Here is a 21,972-nt window from a genome sequence, read left to right on the forward strand (position 1 = left end):
AGGAGCAGACTCTGTAGAAAGATTAAAAATAGGTGTTGTAATAGTCTGACTACCTAACTGAATGTAACCGGTGTTCTTGTTCATACTGTCTTATAGAAGATAGAGAGAAATATTAAGAATGCTGCTGTTAGTCTGTAGAGTTATGCTGAAGAAATGTAATCCCATATGTATTGATTGTGAAAAAGACTGTGTAAAATTTAGTTTCCTCTGCCATTTTTCTCTTTCATTTAGAAATGTTATTAATTCAGGAGAATTTTTTTCTCTGGGTTATTTTGTTTTGACATAAGTGATCATAAGGAACTTAGTTTATTAGGCCCTCTATGAAGAACCTTATTTTTTTTTTTATCACTTGTAGGGATTTAACTCAGGACCTGGGTGCTGATCCTGAGCTCTTTTGCCCAAGGAAAACACTCTACCACTTTCAGCCACAGCACCACTTCCAATTTCTGAATGATTAATTAGAGATAAGAGTCACAAGGGGAAATTTCAGCCTGGACTGGCTTTGAACCATGTCCTCAGAACTCAGCCTCAAGAGTAGTTAGGATTACAGACATAAGCCACCAGAGTCTGTCTTATGAAGAACATCTCTACCAGTTGTTGATAACTTGCTAGTCAAAAGTTAACTTTGTTTCAGTGATGCCAGACTAACTCGAGTAGGTGAGTAGGTATTTGATTTCCTTACCTAGATCAGACCACTGTAGTATTGGATAGAAGTCCTGAGAAACAATGGCAAATGAAGTCTGTGCACAGTATCTTTCTCTAGAATAACTAGAAGAGGGCCAATCAAATTAACCCTTCACCAAGACTCCCCTGGACACACATTTCAATTGAATTGGGCCTCTAGTGTTTCAAGTTGCAGGGTCAAGTACAATACATCCTTCCTGCAGATCCAGGCATCAGGGGAGAGGTGTCCTTCTACCCACTGCTGGAGCCAGCCTGGTATCTGTGGGTCTTTTCTCCAAACACAGAAGAAATTTAAGTCACTTTCTTCACCAGAGAGATGCCCTTGCCCTCGACTTTGTTCTTCTCACACTGCTGCCCCCACCTGCTGATTTGCATAGTGTTCCCCAAGGAAGACTGTGCAGCCCTAGTTTGACATAAAGGCTCATCTTGACCTTGACTTCACTGATGAAATCTCCTGGATTCCCAGCTAAAATGAGGCTCTGTTCTTGTGTTCTGGGTCTCCTAATGCTCTGGATCACTGGTAAGGGCAGAGGGAGATGAGGATGGAAAAGGGGGTTGAGGGTGAGCCCTCAGGGCCACTGCTTCTTGCTTGTATTCTGTTCTTGGGTTAGATGCACAGAACTTGTCCTCTAGAATGAAGCAGGTGAAGTTAATTATATGAGAGTGATGGACATTCTAGATGGAACCAGGTCCTGAGCTTTGGTGACAACTATGACAACTGTGCATTGGGTAGTATACATGAGATCTAGAACCTCATTTATGCTTTTAAATATTTGTATATATTTTGAAATATTGAATGGTTTTAGGATAGAAGGGAAACCTTGAAAAGGATTGGGAATTAATATATAACCACAGAAAAAATTATATAACACATATAACCTTGTACTTTTCATTTATATTAATTTCAGGGTCCAATGGCGATATTGTAATGACTCAGACTCCACTCTCCCTGGCTGTCACCCTGGGAGAGACAGCCTCCCTCTCCTGTAGGTCAAGTCAGAGCCTCATGGATAGCGATGGAGATAGCCTTCTGTATTGGTTCCTTCAGAAGCCTGGCCAGTCTCCACAGCAATTGATTTATTGGGCTACCAACTGTGAATCTGGGGTCCCAGACAGATTCAGTGGCAGTGGGTCAGGCACAGATTTCACACTGCAAATCAGCAGGGTGGAGGCTGAAGATATTGGAGTTTATTACTGCATGAAAGGTATAGATACTCCTCCCACAGTGATACAGTCCTTAACAAAAACATCTCTGTAGGGCTTGGCCCAGCTGGCCTATTTCAAAGCTTGTCTGGAGAGCAGCATAGCACATTCTCTGAACTTAAACAGTAATCTGAGTTTGGAGGACTTGACAGAAGATGTCATACTAGAGACCTTGTCCAAGTGGGATCTTGGATTACTTCAGCTTCTAGGACTCTCAGAACCAGAATTTATAATGTTACTGCAGAAGTCAATTTATCACTTATTCCCAAATGTGAAAGACAAAGACAAAATCATCTACCAGCAACATGCCATTTCTATAGTTTGGAGAGAATTACAGAGTCAAATTCCATGCAGAATGACTCAAGAAGCAGTAGTAGCTAGCAATTGAAGAATGAGTCACAAAGTTAGGCTTAAAAGTGAGATTGATTTTTGAAATAGGAATGTTACTGAATATCACCAAATAAATAGAATATGTTGGTTAAATACAAAGAAAATTAATTATATGTCTCAGACATTAAAAGTTTTTGCTTAATCAACTCATGATTCTGAAAGTCCCATTATTATCATTTTTAATTGTGAAAATACCATATATAGTGCTTACAATTACATGAGCAAGGTAATGAGTACATTTCTTATCAAGCATTGTTGCCTCCTCCTTTGTTTCCCCTTACCATCCCTGCCCTCCCATCTCCCCAACCCCACAACTGTTGTAAAGTTTATTTTTCGACATAACGTCTTGTACATCTCATTTTTGCAATTGGTCCACCCATATCCCTATTTAAACAATTTGTTTTTTCCTTCTCCTCCCCAAATCATACCAACATCAAATACAGTGAAAACAGAGGTCTCCTTGGCACAGGCTCATTTTTATTTAACAAAGCTACAAATTGAAGTGTGACACTGCATAATGCTATGTTCCATGTTTGTTTCCTCTGGTCCTCCTCTTATGGAGGCCTTTTCTCACCTGACTCTTAGAGGTTAGAAGATTATGTTCTTCCCTTCCAAAAATCTACCATTAACTGGCAAACAAGCGCCACAATGAGCAAAGGCTTCCCCTGAGACTTGAGTATGTATTGGATTTTCTCTCAGAATATGCACAGACCACTCAGACATCCAAAGTAAACCCCTGCTATTTCCATCAGCACAAGCATCATCTTAGGAAAGGACCATCCTTACCAGTTTCTCTATTACATTTAAGTTCTCCTAATCCCTCTGTCACTGATAGATCTAAAATATCTCAACTTCCCCTGGTGGTAAAACATGAAATAGCCTCATAGCCACCACTATGCTGGGAGAAGTTCTATACTTACTGATTCCCAAACAGACAGAAAACATTTATAAAATTATCCACTGACTATATCATGAGCTTTACTAGGGAAGTATTTGAATATCTCAAAGAACCACAAACCACACAGAGAGTTGGTTTTAGTGCCAGGGGCAGACAATACTATTGAACAAATTCTATTTCTGGCAATGCGCCCTCTCTGATCCTGCCAACAGCACTCCATGAAACAAGGGGATGTCAAGTGAGACAAGGCTTATGCATGTGTGTCCTGATTGACTTGAAACTCTTCATATTCCTTCCTGTGTCTAGCTGAGTTATTAGGATTACACATAGGCAGTGTCTGTGGTAGAAACAGTCCTTTCATCTCAAATAGCTTATATGTGTATTTCACAGGATGTCACAATCTATCAATGTTACACCTTATATCTTAAATAAAAATCCTACTTTTAAACAGAACTTTGAAGGCATTTTAGGAAAACGAATAAACACAAAACACTGTGCCCTCATTTACATGGCAGCTAGCCTGTGAGACATCAGTGACACAATGACCCTGAGATCCCTGTGTGCAGATCAGCTTCTTACTCTATGCACACAACAGATCTTTTGTTAAAATAAGTTTTTTTATTGTGAAAAATACTGTACAGAGGTTTTACAATCATTTGAGCAAGGTAGTGAGTACATTTCTTATCAAGCATTGTTGCCACCTCCTTTGTTTTCCCCTACCATCCCTGCCCTTCCATCTCCACAACTACATTTCCCTCTCTCCTCCCTCACCCCACGCCTAAATTATAAAGTTCATTTTTTGACATGGTGTCATGTACATCTCATGGGTTAACCTGTATCCCAATTTGAACAATTTGTTTTTACCCTTTCGCTCCCCAAATTATACCAACATCAAATACAGTCAAAACAGGGGTTATACCATGGGGAGGGTCATACAAACCTACAAGAAAATTACATGGTACCTGTTAAATACTTTAGAAACCATTGCAAGGAAGAAAAAAAAAACACCTGTGTCCCTGTCGTGGGGTTCATTTCCCTGACCTTTTCTGCTTGTCTCAGATATATACTAGTTATTGCAAATAAGGGAACCCATGGGAATTATGTTTCTTTGGGCCTGGCTTACTTCACTTAATATATGTTTTTCTAAGTCTTTCCATTTACTAACAAATGGGGCAATAACATTATTTCTGGTAGAGGCATAAAATTCCATTTTGTATATATACCACATTTTCTTGATCCATTCATCTCCTGAGGGGCATCTGGGTTGGTTCTGTATCTTAGGTAGGGTAAATAATGCTGTATTAAAAACATGTGCTAGTAGCTTTAGTATCCTTTACACAAGAGAACTTTATGTTTATGATTTCTACCTGAGATGCAGGGCATAACAATCTTATTAAACAAATTGTTTTTTTTTAAATTTAATTTAATTTTTTTATTGTGAAAATACTGTAGAGAGGGGTTACAATAACATGGGCAAGATAATGAGTACATTTCTTATCAAGCATTTTAGCCTCCTCCTTTGCTTCCCCTTCCCATCCCTTCCCATCCATCCCAACATCCCCCCACCCTTATTACACAAATTGTAAAGTGGTTTATCTCCACTCTCATATCCACTCTTCTTTCCTCCTGAAACATAGCCATTCCTAAAATGTCTTGGTCTAAAACCAAGGTGTCAGGACGTTGTGTGCACCAGGAGTGTATGTTTATCAAAAGACAGGTCCACCTTCAAAGTTCCTCTAATTAAATGAAGGTAAATAGAAAGGCATGACTTTTACAGTTTCATCATAGCTTCCTTTGGCTTCAGAAGTATCATATTTCAGGCCTCAGATACATCATAACTGGGGTCGAAGTTCGTGAATCTCTCAAATCCAGATCCACATGCAGTTCATTTAGTGAAGGATGATGAAGAGAACTCTGACTTTGGCAGGGACTTTCCCTGTGTGTGAGCTTCTGACTTTGAGGAGCAGTGTTATTTTGTGTACCTGCAGCAGCTGCTTGGACTCACAATGATGAGAGGTTGATTCACTCTCATGGCAATGCCCTGCTAGTGGCTCCCCAGATGTGACATTCTGCACTAGGGTGGACAGTGTCCCCACATGCTGGTCCTGATGTGGGAGCCTTCCTCACTGCGCTCTGCCTTCACTGTCTGTGGCAGTTTTTCCGTGTTTCCCATGCTAAGGATGTCTTCTCCATTCCTTGTGGCTTCATTGCCTTGCTCACCCTTTACTGTGTTTCCTTTCATCAAATCTGAACCTGCTGGGACCACAAGTTCTAGCCTAGTTACTAAAACATGTTATTCTGAACTGGGAGAGACAATAGCATAAGAACATGAAGGTTTATGAAGCAGAAGAAACTGAAGTAGATATGAGTTCTTGGTTTAGGGAACATCTTATCTTTAAGGTGGGTCTTTTTGGGCTATTGATAGGAGACAGGAATGTTACCTGAGAGATTTGGAGACAGCTAGCTCAGAAATTCATGAAGATCACCAAGCTACACATTTAGCCATGTCTTTTAAATCTTTCCAACCCTGGTGACTTTCATGTGCCCTGAGCACAGCCCACTAACCTGCAAACTTCTTCAGAGGCTGCTCACACCCTATGCAGGAGAAGGTTCCACTCAACAAACAGCCTGGACATGAAGGGCCCTGCTCAGCTCCTGGGGCTCCTGATGCTCTGGCTCCCAGGTAAGGAAGAATAATGTGGAGATTACTCTTCTCATATTAACAGAGCAGCTTGAGGCTTTGTGGAAGTACTTGGATAATATCATTAATTCAATGACTAATTGTTTTAATGTTTCCAATGTCAGGTGCTCGTTGTGATGTCCAGTTGACCCAGTCACCATCCCTGTCTACATCTCTGGGAGAGAGAAGCACCATCACTTGCAAAGCCAGTCAGATCATTAGCAATTATTTACATTCTCACCAGCAGAGAGCAGGGAAAGCTCCAAAGCTCCTGATGAATTTTGCACCTACTTGGCAATCTGGGGTCCCATGGAGGTTCAATGGAAGTGGATCTGGCACAGAGTTCACTCTCAGCATCAGCAGCCTGCAGCCTGAAGATTTTGCCACTTACTACTGTCAGCAGGGTAATTAGTTACCTACCCCTGTGACAACAGTCACAACAAAAACCTCCCAGGGAAGCAGAAGTGAGAGCCTGGGCTGACCCAGATGCTAACCCTGGTGCTTCCAACTGCTGACAGTACATCACAGATGCAGCACCATTTTTAAGGTCACTGGAAAGCATTGGGAGATAGGTTCTGGAGTCAATTGCATGCCTTAACTGTCTGTCCTCCTGCTCATCCCAAGCAGCACACACCTGACACTGCCTCTTCTGTGACTTACAAAGAACACTGCTCTGTACTCATGTATGGTCCAGTCTGTCCTAAAATTCTGCAGTCAGTCAATAACGAAGCCATTCTATATATGTCAGGTTTTTAAAGGCAAGGAAAAATACCTTGTGAAAAGCATTTTGAAAACTACTTTTTTTTTAAAAAAAATAATAGTCGTTAAAAATTTTTTAATTCAATTTTGCATTTCCATGGAATAATTTTATTTGAAGTACAATATGATGTTTGGGGATGCTAAATAATGTAATAAACAAATGAGTTGAGTACCTTCAACATTTATCAACTTCCTGTCAGGGAATTTTATTTCCAGCAAATGTATTTTTTTAAATAATTTCAACTCTCATGTCAAAACATACAACATTTTAATCTAGTTCTCAGAAAATTTGATTTGATACTGAGTATCATATAATTATTCTAAACTTTCGAAAGTAGAGTGGAAAAATAAGTTTTTAAATAACTTCAGGAAATATCAAGAAAAAATTAACTAATACTTTGTATCAGGTTTTGGAAGGTTTGAACATGTGTTTTTTTTTTCTGGTGCTTGATCTTAGGAGTGTTATTCAGAGAGCAGGTAACAAAAGCACCCTTGGCTTCTGGCCTAGTTCACATAAATCCAAACTGAAGCATGGAAATAAATATATGTGAATAAATAAAATACATTTAAGACACTTGTGGAGTCATGCACTAGGTACAGTTACATAGTGACCCATATTATATCTATATTTATCAGAGTAATCAGAAGTGACTTCCATATATCCTACAGACATACTGAGAGTCATAAGTTCACGTTTAGTAATTAACATGCATTCTTACACATGGAAATGTATATGGAAGGGAGGAGCTGGATTGGGAGGGATGGTTCAGAATGATGAAAGGCTGATAGGTAAAGAAGAATTGCATTTATAACCTCATATGTTTAATGGAAATCATTTTATACAACTCCTTATAGATATTAAAAATAGAATTTAGGACATGAGAGGTATATGTATAGAGTTCTCACTTGTCCACACTCTCACCTCTGTCCAAGTTCCTTGCATATTGTGGATTGATAGGATTGAGTCCCTTCCACTTTCCAATCTTTTTTTTTTTGGTCTGTCGTGGGGCTTGAACTCTGAGCCTGGGCGCTGTCCCTCAGCTCTTCAGTTCAAGGCAAGCGCTCTACCACTTGAGCTACAGCGCCACTTCCACCACCTTCCAATCTTATATGTGATAGAAGATGTCCCATCTCATTCAGAATATAAGCAGTAAAGCAGACAGGGAGAGCAGTGCTGGGAAATGTATTTCCTGAAGAGACTGTGGTTATGGGAGCCCATAGTTGATGATCCAGTGAAGTCACCGCCCAACTCTCAGAATATATCCAGGAGGGCATTACCCCATACCAGATACACACATGACTCTTCCTATTAGCAACTTGTAACTATAGCAAGAGTTTCAGGAAGTCTCAGTTCATGGAAATGAGATATTTTAATGAAATATGTAAGTGACCATTCTCAAATAGAAATATTTCTTGACAAAAAGGAAGCAAACACAACTAAACATGTATGTACTAGTATTTTTTTTCCTATTCAGAAGGTGTCCAGAATTCAAGATCATCAATAGCATCTCCCAGAGCATGTTACCAATACAATATTACAAATCCACTTCACATCTACTGAATGTGAATCTGCATTTCAGCAAGTTAACAAGTAATCTCGGTAAGGATTAAGAAGTTGTATTTAGAAGAAGAAAAGTATCACAGGTAGAGAAATGCTTTGTACTCCTCAATTAGCCTATTATGAGCACTTCTATTTAAATCAAATTTCTCTCTCTCTCTCTATCTCTCTCACACACACACATGTGTGGGTATACACACAAATATGACACACCATTGTCAGTCCTTTTCTTTAACAAAGTAGCTGACCTAAACTCTGAATAAAGAAGAGTTTGTTTAAGTCATAGTTTTAGATGAAGAATGTCCCTGATGCTGTATCTTCATTCTGTCTTTACTCTGAAGACTCTCTTGCATGTGGTACAATATGTTGTGTTAATAGAGAACCAGTTGTAATTTGAGCTGGCCAAGCCTATGGTTTTCTTCATTTGATAGCAGGTGACTATTATGAGAACTGCCTCACTGCATGAGAGTATCTTTAACCCTCTGATGAGCAGTGGGTATAATCTCCAATCCCATAATATAATCACTTCCCACAAGTCACCTATTTCACTGGTCAGGTTCATCCATTGGGGCAGCAGTACTAACACCCTGCATGTGCTCTTCCTTCCCTCAGGTGAAGTAGAGACTAAAATCTCTGAGACAAATAAACAGAGACTAGTTAAATTAGATTGGGACTGGAGATATTTGTAGATTTTATGTTAATTTAAGATAATCAAAATTATATATATATATATATATATATATCATTTCAAGTAGTTACACAAAATGGTCTCACCTCAGTATGTCAATTGATAAGTACACCATATTTTGATCCTTTTACCCTTCCTGTACTCTCCAGAGGAAACTTTAAGAAATCCTTTGATTAATTTGCTGTACAAATACATTGTGGAAGAATGACAAGATATTTAGTGAATTTAAAAAACTGTTACATTGAATTCATACTTTCAAGTGTAATAATTTTTCTCATTACGTTAAAAGACCATTAGGGTACTTACAACCTGCAAGAGAAAATTTTGTTATCCTTGTCAATTCTATAGCCTCTATCTTAATATGAAAATCCTGGCAAATAGAGATGCAAGCATCCCTAAGAGATAAACTGGTAACTATGGTATGCCTCTTCATCTAGCTCAACTCTGTGCTTTTATTGGTGAACTGTTTTGAGAATCAGTGCTGCTGATGCTTGACACTGTGTCTTCCTCTAGACTAGATGAGGGAGGAATGGAGGACCCAGGTACAATGTCCATTCCTTTCCTAGAGTCTCTCCTGGACATAAAGCTGCATATCATTGGGCCTCTGATGCTGTTTTAGGGTGGTGAGGTGATGTGCATCCTGTTTTTCCCTCAATTCCAGATATTATCAGTGGAGTCCTTCTTTCCATGCTAAAGGCATCATGGATTTTATTGGTTGTCACCAAATATAGAACAGATCTGCTGCTACTTTGCTCAGAAGAGCAGGCCTTACTTCCCTGTGACTCTTCTCACACTGTTACCCCAACCTGGCTATTTGCATATTGCTCCCTAAGGAGGACCTTCCTTTCTAAGTCTGAGATAAAGGCTCAGATCAGAACTTGCCTTGACCTGTCAAAACTCCTCATTTCAGTCCTAAAAATGAAGTCCTTGTCTCAGCTACTGTGGCTGTTAATGCTCGGGATCCCTGGTAACAGCAAAGGGGGATGAGAAATGAGAGTGGGGTGGCAGGGTGAGATCTGAGATTCCAGTTGTTCCCTATACATGTGTTAGATGTGCAGGTCTTGTTAATCATGATGGAGTAAGTGAGATTTAGGTCTGCAGAAGGATTGAAAACCTGTGTTTGGTGAGAATAATGTATTATGCCTAGAGCCCTATTTATGCTTAAAATTATCTCTATTTTTTCACTTTAATGAGCATGGAAGTTAGGGAGATGCCTTTTCCTTCTTAATTAAATCATTTAAGAGCATTTCTACTCAAATACCCCATTTCTCTCTCTCCCCCTCACACATAATCTGTATTAGTTCATTCGTAAAACAAGTTTATTTTCATAAGCTCTGAATAAAGAGTTTTGTTTAACGCACAATTTTAGATGCAAAATGTTTTTATATTGTAAGCCAAACCAAGTAATATTAATAATAGGTAATACATCAAAATAAAAATAAAAAGCATGTCTCTGTACGTTTGTGTATAACCTTGAACTTCTATCTTATTCTAATTTCAGGATCAAATGGAGATGTTGTGATGACCCAGACTCCACTCCCCCTGCCTGTCACCCTAGGAGAGCCGGCCTCCATCTCTTGCAGGTATATTCAGAACTTTCTATATAACAATGGAAACACATATTTGAAATGGTTCCTGCAGAAGCGAGGGCAGTCTCCACAACTCCTGATCTATGAGGTTTCCAACTGAGAATCTGGGATCTCAGAAAGATTCAGTGGCAGTGGGTCAGGCACAGATTGCACATTGAAATGTAGCAGTGTGGAAACTGAGGATGCTGGGGTGTATTACTGCTTTCAAGCTACACATAATCCTCCCACAGTGATACATCCCTGAACTAGAACCTCTCCTCTGGCTGGGTGAGCAGCCCTCATGTGTTGCTGGTCTGGGAACCCGCAGAGAAGATTGTCTGAATGAGCTGAGTAGGAAGATATTGTCATCAATATGACTGGGTGGACATGAAGAGCATATGATAATTGGATGACTTGGAAACTACAAAGAGCAGGAGAAAATCATGAAAGGATAAAGACCAGAAGACTTTAGGTAAACAATGAGGTATCTAGTGAAAAAAATATGTGTCTCTTAAGTAGTACTATAGACAATCAGTGATATAAGCATCAAGTATCTTCTATGATTTTATTCCCTTCATAAGGAAACTTATAAAACTTCCATCATGCACATGGTTCTGGCCCATACATACAGTCTATGTTATGTTTTCTGTTCAGAAGCTGGAAGCCCAGTTGTACTTTGTCTAGCATCTTCTCTGTTTGTCCCCAAACCTGCATAAATAGCAAGGCCTTCACAAAGTTCTCTCACTGGTTCCTCATTGAATCAAGCTTGGGCTGATACAGTACTGGACTCTGCACACTGGTCTCTGGCCTTGTGTGTTCTGGGGATCTGGCTCTACTTGAGAGAGTAGAGTATGATGAAGTCATGTAATAGTGTTCATAGGTCACAGAAGTCTGAGACTGAGCCCTTGTATCTGTCTTGTATTCTGTCTTGTATCTGTGGCTAGATTCTATTGACAGTTTTATGGGTCTGAAGTGTTGTATATCTTTTAGTGTCTCTAAGACAGAAAATCTCCATCACTTGATGGACAGAAACAATTTTGGAAGTGTCTGAATTTTTCTCACATGCTATGTCAACCTGGATGCAGTACATCCTCCAGCTGGGTTCAGAGCTGTGGGATAGACCATTGATTTTCAAGTACCAGCATGGTTGTTTTAGTAATAAGGCTTGTGATCATGATCCCGAACTGGGCTGTCAGCCCATCAATGTAACTGTAAGAGGATCAGACACATGCATCCATGGGACCAGGCAGAGGCAGGCGAGCACAGGAGAAAGAATATTATAAGGTTTATTAGAGAAGCCGTATTACCCCCAAATGGTAACACATGGCCTCCATCACCATCCAGATAGCAAGAGGGTGTGAGGGATAGGAAGTGAGGTAAATGGGAGTTCAGGTGGGTCTGGGCAGAGAGAGGGAGGAGACAAAGTATGGAGAGAACTCTAGGATGGGAGGAGGGCCCAGTTCTGGGTGGAGCTAAGGAACAAAGGTGAGCATAACACTAAAAGTAACTACACAGAAGTATATTAAAACTAAATTTTTAGTCCTTTAGGGACCATAGGTACATTCCCAATTTTGATGAGGGAAGTGCTGAGTAAATTTGGTTTCCTTTTCAATTGAGATACATTTCTTTCCTTTGTAAAAAAAAAAAAAAAAAAAAAAAAAAAAAAGGTCTGCAGTATCTCTGTGAGAAAAAGAAGTGAGATTGCAATATGGTATCAGAATGCAAACGTGGATTGGGGGAGAAACAGCCCCTGTGTCCACAAAGCTGACAAATGCTCATGTGACCAACATGGGAATATAGTCAACACAAGCATTGCTGCAAGCCACGAGGCCAGGCCTCTGGTTCCTGTAGGCAGGGCTGTGAGCCTCCTGTGGCTAGAGTGACAGGAGGAGCTGTCTTCTTTGTAGCTCATACCTTGAAAGTTGAGCCACAGATATGAGGGACTCTCCAGAGGCTCTATCAGCAGGGCATTATTGAGACTGCTAGGAGTTTGTTGCTTGAGGATTCCCAATAGTTTATATTTCAGTATTCCAGAATGTAACATTTTCTGATTCCCAATAGTTTGTAATTCAGTATTCCTGAATGTAACATTTTCTGCTTCTTAGACTTAATATTTGAAACCAAAATAATGACTAGTCCACCAGATAGTATCAACAAAGTTTCTTTGTTGTTGCTAATTATCATATTTTGACACTAGATTTGTTAGAGGAGGCCAATATGAACAACCTTCCAGGCCTTCACACTGAAGTCAAACAAGAATAGGGGAGACACTAATTCCTCCACCTGCACAGTCACATGGTACAAATAGAGGGAAAAAGGACAAGTTTCCTTCAGTGAATCAGTTTTATGTTCTTCAGAAAAATTCATGTTTTCTACTTATTCATGTTCAGTGTTCTGTTGAAAACCAGCAGAGACCTGGTCTCTCTGGGTGTAGCTTATTCCTCTCAGTTTACTTCACACTCTTGGATTTGTGTGTTTATTCACCCCTTGATGGGTTAACAATAGGGTGGTATTATGGGAAGCATGGGGTGGGGCTTAGTTGGAGTAAATGCATCACCTGTGGGCAAGTCCTTGGGGCTCTATCTTGCCCTTACCACTTCCTATGTTTTTTTTTTTTTTTCCCCTTTGGATTCTAATGTGCCGTGAATTGAGTAGCCTCTGCTAGATGGTCCCACAACCTGATCTTGGGCCTCACCACAGGCCAAGGAAGTCAAGGATGGTGAACTGAAATCTCTCCCTTACCTTTTGTTGTCCCTGTAATGTTTTACACATGTTATGGGGAAGAGTCCACCACTCAGAGACAGCCTCTTGTAAAAATATGACTTAATTGGGGAAGTGGATAGCTGACCAGCCAGGGATGCAGTAGAGACTCCGGAGCTGAAACTGCCACACCAAATGTCCCACAAGCTAGGGTTTTTAAAGGCAAAATCCATGTGGTCAAGTCTGGCCACACATGGGTGGCCAACGAGATTGTAGCACACACAAAAAGACTGCTTATTTATGTCAGTGGCCAATGGGGTTACAGTCTGTCTGGTAGTATCTGTTTGAACTAACCTATCATTCTGGTTTGAATTGGCACACAAATTTGGGGGTTCCCACACAAAGCAGACATATATTCTCACTTGTGGGCGCAGAGATAAGGCTGTTCCTACCTGGAAGGGCAAAGGTGGCTGGGCTGTTTTACTATTGATAACCAAACAGGGCTGCAGATCATGTCTGGAGTATTGAGATCCTGTCTGGGCTATTGATAACCAAACAGGGCTACACATCACACAACCTGATCACAACAATCACAAGGGCTTTCCAAACAGTTTCCACATTTCCTGGGGTTCCAACAAACAGCATATTTCCTGACCCTGGGGGCTTGTGAGAAACCACTATTTTGATTCTCAGGGGTTGGAGGGAACTCCTGACATATTAAAAATGGAGTTAGCTTTGGCTCACCCCAAGAACACACACAAAATTTATGAACACACCCATACCTAGTGCATAGCAATCTGTACTTTAAGCAGGTAACAAGGATCCATACAAGGTTTGATAATTAGGCTTTAGGAGAAGTCGATTTTTGCTAAGGAGATCTTCACTTGGCATAATTATTTAGACACACACAAAAATATATATCAATTATATTATCTCAGGCCTCAAAATAATAATGATATTTAGAAATTTAAAGATATATCAAGATTAAATGTTATTCAAAATATTGCATAAAATCCCCCAAAATGGGAGAAGTAAAGAAGTGGATTCTAGTTGAGGCCAATTGTTATTAAGAAGCTATCTCAAAAGAAACCTAGGCATTTGGGTAATCTCCTATAGTTATGGTTGTCAAGGCAGTACAGATAGGGGGAACATGGCCTTGTCTGTATCTCCTAAACAAAACTAAAAGGACCCTTTCCAAAAGGCTGATGTCTCATAAAATAAAAGGGGAAGAAAGATGAAGCCACCAAGTAGAACATTTCCTCTGTTTCTTGGGTGCCATGTTGTGAGCTTCACCAAACTCTGTCCACATGGTAGACTAGACTTTATGACCTAAGAGTTGCAATCAAGTACTCTGCCCTTTATATTGCTTTTACTGAGGTCTTAGTCACAAAAAAAGAAAGCTAAGTAACACATCTTCATAACTTAGGTTCTTGTTACATTCTGACCAATGATGGAAAATGGATTAGGCACCAGAAGCATTTGGGGTCCCCAGCACTGAATTGAGGGAAATGGCTATTATTTGTAGTGGTAATAATATGTTGAGGTAGATTTTTTTAACTCAGAGTTTCAATGTGGGAATGTATGTATTAGTGAAGCAAAGTCATTAAACATGAATCTAATCCATGAACTCATGGATTGGATTTATCCTCAGGAGTGTGAGATGTGGATGTAAACAGCACAAGAAAGCTGCAGGCCAGGAGGTGGATTCTGAGCACTCATGACTGGGTGCTATAATCTCAGAGCAGGAGGAAAGGGACAGCTCTTCTCTGCAAGTGATAACTGAATATAGAGACCCAGTAGCCAGGGTTCATTCTACTGGCTCCATCTTCAACTCCACTCTTGGAAAGGTTTCCAGAACTTCTGCCTTAAGACTGCTCAATAGTTCATGACCAAATCCATATCCTTAGATAAATCATCTTGTGCTGAGCCCCCTTGACAACTGTGATTAAGAACAGTGACAAATCCACAGAGAGAGCAACAGCCTCCTTTTCTTCTAATTACAATACTTTCCCTGTAGACAGAGTCCAGGAAGCCAACATTAGCTAACTTGCAAGCCATCAGTACTTAAGCCACACAAGCACAAGGTGAGCCATTGGTTCTCCACACCTGTACCATGTCATGCAACAAATATTGATAAATTTTTCTTCACCACTTCAGCCCTCCACATGGAATCAGTGATTCATATTTAGTAAAATACCAGGATTTAGCATGGAGAGATTTGGGGATCTCTGTGCAGCTTTTGCCTCTTGTTTGGCTATCTTAACCTGTGTGGACTCACTAGCTCTAATTCTTCAACCTATCACTGGCAAACCACTGACACACACACACAGACACACACACATACACACACATTCAGATACAGACAGACAGAAACATGCATAAAATTACCATCATATCTGAATATAATCCATAGAAAAGTTAAAAAAGACATCTAAAACTGTAATTTATAACTCTTCCTGAAAAAATAAACCTGGGGTTCATTTAGCTTAGCATCATCTTAGATGGTCATATGTACATAGTTTTTGAGCTTTTCTGATTTTCTGATAAAATTATCCTTGATGTATACTAATTATTGCAAATGAGGGAAACCTGAATCCTAAGATATGGACACAAGAGGCCTTTCTTTGTTGTTGTTTTTTAATGTACTATGTGATCTTTTTGTGTTTCTTTTGTATGTTCTTCCCCCTATGGTGTATTTCCTGTTTTCACTATACTGATTTTGGTACACTGAATTTTGTATAGAATCTTGTATATACATTTTTCTAATTTGGGGAGGGGAAAGGGAATAACAAAATGCTGAAACAAGACACAGGATGATCTATTGCAACAATGATACCCACAAGACTCTATATTGGAAATGAACTTTACAACTTTGGGCGGGAGGTGTGAAGGAGGTAAGGGAGGGAAGAGATAGTGGGAGAACAACAAAGGAGGGAGTAACAATGCTTGACAAAAAATGTACTCATTACCTTACTCATGTAAATGTAACCCTTTGGACACCATCGTTACAATAAAGTAAAATTAAAAATTCATTAATAAAAAATAAAAAAAGAATCCTGGTTTTAAAACATGTAATGTTAGAATAATACCACTAGATGGTAGTGAAACCACACAATACATATTAAAAGAGCTATCTAGTTTAGTAATCTAGGGAAACCACAGAGTTAGTGTTTTATCAACAAAGAGTCTCCAGGCTTGGGTATTTGACTAGGACCAGGGACACTCAGAAGGAGCTGTCAGCTGGCTGAATTGTGAGGGAAAGTCTTTTTTTCGAATTTAGAGACTGGAAGCTTGGCTTTGCCTCTCTTTCCTCCCTTGTTTATGAGCAAAGGCCATCTTTTAAGGATTGATTCATGTCTCCTGAGACATGTGTACTTGGAGAAGTCTGTAACAAGTGACTGAGGTGATGTGAGGTCCCTGAGACTGTAGCAAGTCCTGTAGTGCTAGTGTCTTGAGGAGCTGTGGCACTGGATGGCTCTGTCTCTGTCTCTGTCACAGGCATCAGAGTCCTTGTGAGGACATTACAAGAAAGAGAACAGTCAGGAAGAGAGTCTGAAACAGATGACACTCTAGACTTCCATACTTCCAGAACTTTGATTTTAAAACTATTTCATAAATTTGTCTACCAGCCAAAGATATCTGTGTTCTCCATGGCAGTGCAGGGAAACTAAGTCACAAAACTAGCTCTCTCTGAGCAGATCAGCCTTAGGAACTGACATGTAGTTTGGACATATAGTTGCAGACTTGCTTCTCTTCTTCCTGCTGCTGCAACCATGGTGAGGAAGCAGGACTCAGGCTCCATTCTTAGTGAGCTTGAATTCAAGAATGTTGCCTAGCAGTTGAGGGTGTAAGACTGCTTAGTTTTTGGATCAGAATCAAAAAAACATAAACTAAATTGGATGTATTACTGGTATTGTTTGTAGATGTACATACACTTTTTCTTCTGTAAGGGACTGAGAAGATCCTTTTTATCCTAACATTCTTTTTTTCTACATGGCCCTCAGTTCAGACTTTATAATGCCTCTTCTGACTTGTAAATGACACACCTACATACTCTGGGGGGTCAGGGTTGTGCCATTACTTTGGATTCACATAGCAAAGGGAAGGCTATCTAGGTAAAATAAAAAAGAGTATATATGTATACATTTGTGCATTTCATTTATTTATTTTTATTATAATAGTTCTCCTTGTAGAAATGCTTCATCTCCTTGTTTATGCTTAAATATTCATATTTTTGATGAAATAATATCATAATTTAAGAATTCCCCATCTAGTATTATGTTGACAATGGTTTTTGCCATCCATATCTTTTATTGGGTTGAGGTAATTTTTTTCTATCCCTAGTCACTTGAGAGATTATTTTTTTTCACTTGAGAGATTTTTATCAAGTGCTTTTCTCCAATCCATGACAACATTTAAACTTATTACCTTTTCATATTTTCTGGTGCTTCTCTCCATCCGACTTGCCAAGAACAGTGACCACTACTGAGCCTCTACAACTGCACCACATCTGGGAAGAGCAGACCATCACCTGGTATGCAGTTGAGGGCAAATGGCCAGCAGGACTGATCACCAAATTCACAATGCTCCAATCCTGAGAATGAAACCCTTCAATGCCTGGTTGTGTGGCAAGGGACTGTGGTTCCTGAAGCTATATTTTGTCCTGTTTTGAGAGGTATAACTTCAAATCCCGGTGTTCTACATGGCTTATATATCTACAAGAGGCCAGTGCAGGTGCCTCATGCCTGAAAACCTAGCTACACAGAAGGCTGAGATCTTCTGATCCCGGTTCAAAGCCAGCCCAGGAAAGGAAAGTGCAAGAGACTCTTTACGCCAGTTAACCAACAAAAGGACAGAAATGGAGATGTGGCTCAAGTGAAAGAGTGCTGACCTTGAGTACAAAAGCTCAGGGCCATGGACCTGAACTTAAGTCCAAAGACACACACACACACACACACACACACACACACACTGAATAAAAATGCACAAATATGTAGCCCTATAAGAGTCTTCTTACATCCTTGGGTTGAGGAAATCAAAGGATAAGATTTCAGGATTTCTTTTGAGCTACATCATTTATAACTCATATACAGGATTGAAGTTACAACCTATTGGGAAATTAACTGTGTTAGTCATCTCCCCTTCCATGTGATTGGCATTTAATTTCAGTTTGGAAGTTTCTTCCAGTTATGGTATCTCAAAGAGTTTCCTCATTGTCTTTGTATAAGCAAGCAGCAAAGGAAAGGAATAAAAGAAATAATTTACAAATAAAATATTTATAAGATGATTTCTTTGTTGCTTTGTATGTGCCTTCCCTGCAGTATAACCCATGTTTTCACTGTATTTGATATTGGTATAATTTGTGGAGCGGAAGGGAAAAAATTGCTTAAACAGGGATACAGATGGACCCATTGCAATAATGAGATGTACAAGACATTATGTCGAAAAAATGAACGTGACAACTTTGGTGCTCTTGGGGGGGGCGGGGATAAGTATGTAGGCAGGAATGAGGGAAATGGGGAGGGAGATGGGAAGGGATGGAAAGGGGAAACATAGGAGGAGGCAATAATGCTTGATAAGAAATGTACTCAATACCTTGCTCATGTAATGTAACCCCTCTGTACGGTATTTTCACAATAAAAAGTTATTTTAAAAATAATATATACAACATATATCATATATATGTGCACATCAGAGGGAAACTAGGAGGAGGACACAGAAACAGAGGGAACCACGGGAAAACATGTAACAGTGGGAACTATCAGTTGTACTGGACATTGATCAAAATAAACTAAGCAACTCAATGGAAGCAATGGGAGGGAGGAAAAGAGCAGGAAAGAGGAAACAGCTGACACTAAGCAAAAGAAAATAAATGTATATATCACCCCATGTGGAAAATAACTGTATTGTCAAAGCTCATAGAACTGAGAAACTTTATAAACCGTGATAAAGATAATATACCCCATGAAGTTAGAATATGTTTGTGACTGTAAGTATCACCTACTTTGTGACTACAAATATCACAATCCTGTGAAATTTGTGAAATGTATGCAATCACTTAATCACAATAAAAATTGCTCTAGAATACTTTTAATAGGAGAAACTTTTTGTGTATCCCATAAGAAAATGTGGCCAATAGCAAAAGAAACAGTGATCAATAACAACCGAAATGTATGTTCTTCAGGCTCTGGATGATGTAAGTGGAATATGAATTCCTCTGAACAACTCTGCACCAGCATTCACTTTCTTAGTAGATGCTGATGAAGCTAAAGAGAAGATTTAATCTTGAGTGTATGTTATACTGAGACATGAAAACAGCTCTTGCTGGGTCCTGCTATGAGGTGTGGAGTCTTGGCTGTGGCTGTCCACATGGAATGCAGGCAGGACAAGGAGGGTCTAATAAAGAGTTAATAACTTTTCCAGGAGCAGAGTCTGTAGAAAGATTAAAAATGGATGTTGCAATAGTCTCAGTAACTAACTGAATGTTACTGGTGTTCTTGTTCATTCTGTCTTATAGAAGAGAGTGAAATATTGAGAATACTGTTGTTAGTCTGGTGAAGAGTTATGCTGAAGAAGTGTCATCCCATATTTACTGATTGTGAAAATGACTATGTAGAATTTAATTTTCTCTGCCATGTTTTATTTTCCATTTAGAAATGTTATTAGTTTACCATCTGCAAGGAGGATTTTATCCTCTTTGTTATTTTGTTTTAACACAAGTGATCATAAGGAACTTAATTAATTAGGCCCTCGATGAAGAACCTTATTTTATTATCACTTGTAGGGATTGAACTCAGGACCTGGGTAATGATCTTGAGCTCTTTTGCCCAAGGGTAACACTCTACCACTTTCAGCCACAGCACTACATACAATTTCTGAATGATTAGTTGGAGATAAGAGTCATAATGTAACTTTCAGCCTGCACTGGCTTTGAACTATATCCTCAGAACTCAGCCTCCAGAGTAGCTAGGGTTCCAGACATGAGCCACCAGTGTCTGGCTTATGAAGAACAACTCTAACAGTTGCTGATAACTTGCTAATCAAAAGTTAACTTTGTTTCAGTGATGTCAGATTAACTCAAGTATGTATTTGATTTCCTTACCTAGATCAAATCCCGGTGGTATTGAATAGAAGACTTGAGACACAATGGCAAATGAAGTCTGTGCACAGTATCTTTCTCTAGAATAAGTAGAAGAGGGCCAATCAAACTGACACTTCACCAAGACTCCCCTGGACACATATTTCAATTGAATTGGGCCTCTAGTGTTTTAAGTTGACAGGGTCAAGTACACCACATCCTCCCTGTAGATCTAGGCATCAGGGGAGAGGAGTCCTTCTACACACTGCTGGAGCCAGCCTGGTACTTGTGGGTCTTTTCTCCAAACACAGAAGTAATTTAAGTCGCTTTCTTCACCAGAGAGATGCCCTTGCCCTTTGCTTTGTTCTTCTCACACTGCTGCACCCACCTGCTGATTTGCATAGTGCTCCCCAAAGAGAACTTTCCAGCCCCAGTTTGACATAAAGGCTCATCTTGACCTTGACTTCACTGATCAAATCTCCTGGATTCCCAGCTAAAATGAGGCTCTGTTCTTGGGTTCTGACTCTCTTACTGCTCTGGATCACTGGTAAGGACAGAGGGAGATGAGGATGGAAAAGGGGTTTGAAGGTGAGCCCTCAGGGCCACTGCTTCTTGTTTGTATTCTGTTCTTGGGTTAGATGCACAGAACTTGTCCTCTAGAATTAGGCAGGTGAAGTTAATTATATGAGAGTGCTGAACATTCTAGATGGAACCAGGTCCTGAGCTTTGGTGACAACTATGACAAGTGTGTAGTGGGTAGTATACATGAGATCTAGAACCTCATTTATTATTTTGATATTTGTATATGTTTTGATATATTGAATAGTTTTAGGATAGTAGGAAAACCATGAAAAGGATTGGGAATTAATATATAACCACAGAAAAAATTACATACCACATATAACCTTGCACTTTTCATTTATTTTAATTTCAGGGTCCAATGGTGATATTATAATGACTCAGACTCCACTCTCCCTGGCTGTCACACTGGGAGAGACGGTCTCCCTCTCCTGCAGGTCTAGTCAGAGCCTCTTATACAGTGATGGAGATAGCCTTCTGTATTGGTTCCTTCAGAAGCCTGGCCAGTCTCCACAGCGATTGATCTATTGGGCTACCAACCGAGGATCTGGGGTCCCAGACAGATTCAGTGCAGTGGGTCTGGCACAGATTTCACACTGCAAATCAGCAGGGTGGAGGCTGAGGATATTGGGGTTTATTACTGCATGCAAAGTATAGATACTCCTCCCACAGTGACACAGTGCTTAACAAAAACATCTCTGTAGGGCTTGGCCCAGCTGTCCTATTTCAAAGCTTGTCTGGAGAGCAGCATAGCACATTCTCTGAACTGAAACAGTAGTCTGAGTTTGGAGGACTTGATAGAAGATGTCATACTAGAGACCTTGTCAAAGTGGGATCTTGGATTACTTCAGCTTCCAGGGACTCCCAGAATCAGAATTTATAGTGTTACTGCAGAAGTCAATTTATCACTTATTACTAAATGTGAAAGACAAAGACAAAATCACCTACTAGCAGCATGCCATTTCTATAGTTTGGAGAGAATTACAGAGTCAAATCCCATGCAGAATGACTCAAGAAGCAGTAGTAGCTAGGAACTGAAGAATGAGTCACAAAGCTAGGCTTAAAATTGAGATGGATTTTTTAAATAGGAATGTTACTGAATATCACCAAATAAATAGAATATGTTGGTTAAATATAATGCAAATTAATTATATGACTCAGATATTAAAAGCTTTTTGCTTAATCAA

At 39.7% G+C, this 21,972-nt stretch overlaps 1 long non-coding RNA gene and 1 gene segment (V, D, J or C); one reads left to right on the top strand and one right to left on the bottom strand.

Annotated features, from left to right (window-relative positions):
• The window catches only part of LOC122121246, a 236,354-nt gene that overhangs the window by 187,915 nt on the left and 26,467 nt on the right, over positions 1-21,972 (top strand).
• Positions 1,785-19,985, bottom strand: LOC122121266. The gene is made up of 3 exons (XR_006149914.1): positions 19,974-19,985; positions 8,006-8,009; positions 1,785-1,901 (listed from the first exon to the last, which is right to left on the bottom strand). It is a non-coding gene; the product is annotated as an uncharacterized LOC122121266 (long non-coding RNA).

This window comes from Dipodomys spectabilis, unplaced genomic scaffold (genome assembly GCF_019054845.1).
Source record: "Dipodomys spectabilis isolate Male_0828 unplaced genomic scaffold, ASM1905484v1 ptg000187l, whole genome shotgun sequence".
NCBI lineage: Eukaryota > Metazoa > Chordata > Mammalia > Rodentia > Heteromyidae > Dipodomys > Dipodomys spectabilis.